This window comes from Patella vulgata, chromosome 6 (genome assembly GCF_932274485.2).
Source record: "Patella vulgata chromosome 6, xgPatVulg1.2, whole genome shotgun sequence".
In the NCBI taxonomy this organism is placed as follows: Eukaryota; Metazoa; Mollusca; class Gastropoda; family Patellidae; genus Patella; species Patella vulgata.
Window position 1 is genome coordinate 69,914,524 of NC_065884.2, and position 5,075 is coordinate 69,919,598.

General features: G+C 38.8%; 1 long non-coding RNA gene across 1 annotated transcript; it reads right to left on the bottom strand.

The window, feature by feature from the left end:
- Nucleotides 1-5: 5 nt before the first annotated feature.
- LOC130013200 (uncharacterized) lies at nucleotides 6-3,007 on the bottom strand. Its single transcript, XR_008788559.1, has 3 exons — nucleotides 2,924-3,007; nucleotides 2,086-2,162; nucleotides 6-80 (listed from the first exon to the last, which is right to left on the bottom strand). It is a non-coding gene; the product is annotated as an uncharacterized LOC130013200 (long non-coding RNA).
- Between the last annotated feature and the right edge of the window lie 2,068 nt (nucleotides 3,008-5,075).

Sequence of the window (5,075 nt, forward strand, 5' to 3'; positions counted from 1 at the left end):
AACAGGTGAGGTATATCCGTGGGAGAAACTTAACGTAGTTGTAAGATCATGGTAACCTTTCAATAACTCCACAAAGACCTCTAAAAAATGTTTTAAATCAAATGAATGAAATCTAATGAAGTTTAACGTCTTGCTTTTATGTCACTGCCGGGCTATACGTGAAATTGGGCCCCAAAAGCAATGGGCTTCCAGCTGTCAAGGGTTCTTTTACGTGTACGGCACCGAGTGCACTGGACTCGATTTTCGTCCCATTTTCCTTGCCAGGCTTTCCGTCCTGGAGCAATGACAAGGTGGAATCACACCGGAAACTCCCCAAGAACTTTCTTGGCCAACACCGATTCCTCCAGGTCAGCAAAGCAGCACCTAATGCGAGGTTCCCACTGTCGTTACGATTCGATTATCCCTATTGGGTCACTGATGTGGTACCTGCACATACGTTCGGATACGTGTCGATATGATCTCCACGATTGCTATGACTGACCTCAATACATCTATATGATAAGAAAGATAAGATCAAGACGATTCATTCTGATTAAAATACTCTTATATCGAATTCCAACCGCCAAGGGATCTTTTACGCACACGCCAATGTGAACACTGGACTTCAGTTTTTCGTCCCATCCGAACGACTTGACAGCCGTGCTTGCCAGGCTCTCGGTCCTGCACCACTGACAAGGACAAACCACGTCGTAAATTTCTCTATGAACTTTCTCGGCCAATGCAGGGATCGAACACGCGACCTCCAGGATAACGAGCCAGCGTCTTACCCACTTAGCCACCGTGGTTATCCACTGACAATGGGATTTATGAGATAAAATCCAAAAGATGTTTCTGTGGATTAGATCCTGTTTGTATCTATATTTCGTTTCGTTTTTTTATACTTTCGATGGCCTACACTGCTTGAAGATCTAAACGGTTGTAGCGATAGGTTGTCAGAGGTCATACGAGCGGCTTTTGACCGTATGACGTCAGACATTTGATTAACCAATCTGCATTGATGTTACTGGTGGATTACGCACAGTTCCGTGCAAAACACGCCTAAAGCTCGCCGTAACAGACCGTTTCTTTGGTTAATCCTTACACCATTCAGAACACGTCAATGATAACAATTCTTTCAGATCCAAGTGTAGTAAAGACAAGTAGAACGAAATTTTGAACTATAAAAAACGAAACGGAATAGGATCTGTGTTTTGATCAGATTGACGACGCTTGCTCCACGATTTAAACGTGTTGTGAATATTTTGGAAAAGTTTTGGGTTTCATCGACGGTTCGATGAATAATGAAGAAATAATAATAATAGAATTCCATTGATTTAATGTGTACAATGGGATAACAAACAGGAATATCTGACCACAAATGGTTGAATTCCGTTCTGTATTTACGGAGGTATGATGAACTGAAAGTCGGCCACCATTCTTCATCGTCTCAGACCATATAAAAGGGATATGGTCAATAACCAACGCCACCTATCGTCTTAGCTAAAATCTTTTGAAAGGTCTCTTTTAATCGGATTCAATCCAGGCCGTGATATACGTCTTGATTAAATGCTACATAACCCGAGTGAATATATAATGCCATGGATTATGCAGTGAAAACGGGAGATTTGTCCGCACGATTTCGCTCATCCAGCTTCGTTTATTTCATTGTATTGCATTCGACGGCTGATCTCCGGAACCAATCACTTGTTTTTATACAACTTACAATACCTGTTTGTATCCCGCTGTCCACGGGTTTGTCTAAGGCTAAATCTATTTGCTAAGGCCAGCTCAATTTTCGTCAAGGTCGGTGAGATGTAAATACGGTTAGGACACTTGATTTTTGGCGAGATTGTAGGTTAGGGTTGGGATTAGCGTTAGCCCTGTCTACATCTCGTGACCTTTAACCAAACTTGAAGTTGGCCTTATCAAATAATAGACCTAACCATAAACTAATATATTTTATTTTCATGTAGCACGGGCCTCCTGCACTTACTATTTGGAATTAATTCATAAAGGCAGTCTTGGCTACGACCCATGCAACATCCATGACTCAATTTGGAAAAACTTTATTCAAATATATACAGAAAAGAAGAAATCATTTCTTACGTTTTCCTTTGATATCTGAATCATCGAGTCGGTCTCGGGCTCTGTGTAAGGTTTTAAGTGGGCTCGCAGGCGACAATCTACAAAACAAAATACCAGAACAGTAAACGGTGACAAGATAACGATTTGCTGATTAAAAACAATGGCACACTTTTGGGAGTATAATTCGTGGGTTATTGAGGTTTGGCGGGTTGGGTGGCCGAATGGGGAGTGGGAGGGTAGATGGCCGAATGGTTAGCACGTGCGCGCTGTATCATACTGCCTGTCATTGAGTCCACTGGCGTGGTTTCGAGTAGAGTCGCCTGTGCAACCTAGTGGGTTTTCTCCGGGTCCTCCGGTTTCCTCACACTGCTAAAGACCCCTACGCGCAAGCGAATTATTGAAATAAAATTAAACCATATGTTAGTTCCGAAATGAACCAGTTTGTGTCGAGTGGACGTTTACCCCCCCCCCCCCCTCTCTCTCTCTATCTCTCTCTCTCTCTCTCTCTCTCTCTCTGTGGCTAGGTCGGTCCTAACGTTTTGACCTCTGTGTTCCACTGATTATTTACTAGCGAGCGGGTCGACGACTGGATAATCATGACACTGATGCATTTCGTCGAGTCTACCGTTTGTTTCGAGGTCATTTTGACCATTACATTGGTCTACTAAAAATGAAACAGAGCACACCCTTCTTAAATACACACTTATTAGATGACAAAAATGAAACAGACCACGCCCTTCTTAAACATACCCTTAGATACGGCCAAACCGACAGCAATGGCGCTAATTTATATATAACACTTGACAAATATGACTACATATTTATAAATTGCTGGAAATGAAGAAAAACATAATATTACCCTTTATTGCTTAGGTCATCAGATCCAGTAGGACTCACATACAAATGAACAGTTTCGGCTAAAATTCCTGATAATAATAATGTAAAAATGATCACCTTGATCATTGTTAGTGTATGATCTATTTTCGCTGATGTGAAGTTGGAAGTGATTTTCTTGGCTGATAATTAATCTTAAATGGACAGGTGTTCTTTACCCACGATTAGATTTAGAATTGGGAAAGCAAGGAAACGTGGAAGTCTGAGCTAGATAGCAGATAATGACATAAATGAAATGGGGCTTAACGTCCTACTGTTCTGCTCCTAAACTGGGATAATGAAGACGGGCTTACGCCCTATGAAGGAAATTTTGCCCGGGCAGCGGCACTACGGCCTACTTTTATATCGAATTCCAACTGTCAAGGGATCTTTTACGTGTACGCAAATGTGTACACGGTTCTTCACCCCGTCCCGCTCTTCTCGAGAATATGATTTTAACGGATTTTCTCTGTCTTTCAATTGTTTTTTGGTATCAGAAGATGTAGGAAATGCCGTTGGATAACTCAACGGTCAGCCATCTTGTTTGAAGCAGAAACAGGCTTAAGGTTGTACGCAAGCCGTATACCTTGCTTGGGACGTTTGCTTAGATTGACAATGTTTAAGAACGAAGTTGTGCTTAAATTTTTTCTTGGAACACATAATAGCGTGCTTGTGCTTACACTGAAGTCTACTTAAAAGCTAAGCACAAGAACGTTCTTAAGAATTTTCTGGGAACACAAAATAAGATAGGTTTACTTAAACATACATTATGCAAGAGCTAAATCTGTCTATTGCAGGTCTTTCTTTAGACCTGAAATGTTATTTAAATTATTAATTAGACATTAATTAACTTATCCAGACCATAATCAACTGTAGATGGCATCGCTAGCCTGCGATCTTAAGTGGATTGTGAGCTGATTTACTGCATATCTTTCCTTCTCGATTAAACTATTAAATGGATAATCGAGACTATTCTGTTTATCGTACTGACTTTAGTAATGATGACCGAGGCTATGCAGAAATTTCATTCGCTTAGTTCTCAGTTCATAGTGGATCAATTTGAATGAAATTTTCAGCAAATTGCCCTTACCTTATCTAGCTTTTAATTATCATATTGAGAACTGCCAAGTCGTTATCGAATCTCCCATAATATATCTTTAAATGTAAAGTCTACTTAAAATCTAAGCACAAGAACGTGCTTAAGAATTTTCTAGGAATCGGGCCCTGGGTGCAATAGACTTGGTATAGGAAATGCTAGGTACATTAAAATATAGGCAATAGAAGAAATTTCTTGTTATGGCTTGTTTGTGGTATATGATAGGATTCATTATCTTGATTATTTGATTATAATCACAATGTTATACAACAAATTATTATCTCCCCCTTTCTGAGAATTGTAATTAAAGAATGTAATGATATCATAGTTTATATTATGTCTTTGAATCTACCTGAGAGGAATGTGCAACCGTATGACACCTTGATTTAGTTAATATATGATTATTTCTACAAAGATCCAATTATAGTTTCTAATTACACAATGTTAACCATCCAACCATTTAATTACAATAAATCATACAGTTTATTCGGTTCGGCGTAAGATTTAAAATATATAGACACAGTTGGTTTAACTTGAATGTAGATATTAATCATCTATGTTGCACATGTATCACCTTTCTGTTGAATCATATATTATTTGTTGATGTGCATATCGTCTTACATTGTGATGCATTCGATATTATTTATCCATTTTTGTGTAGAAAATCCATGAATTAATCTTATTTTATCAAAAAGCACATGTCCAAAAAATCATCGCTGAATTTGTCACCGATTTTCAGAGAGTGTAACTATGTATGTAATATAGGAGGAGCTAAAACTTCTGTTTAGCAACAAAGTGGCAATGGAAAATAGATACTAAATGATCGCGACAAAACTCGGCATTGACGGTACTAGTATTACATGTAGTTTATTCATTCAGTATCTAATAATGTTTCAATACGTGTGAAAACAATAATCAGGGTTTGTCATTTAATAAAACAAAAGATTAATTAACAGGTAGTCCCGGGTTTATTGTTATTTTCACAGTTCGTTTTACCTGATCGGTGGGGGAGTAGATAATTAACTATTAATCACGGGATTAG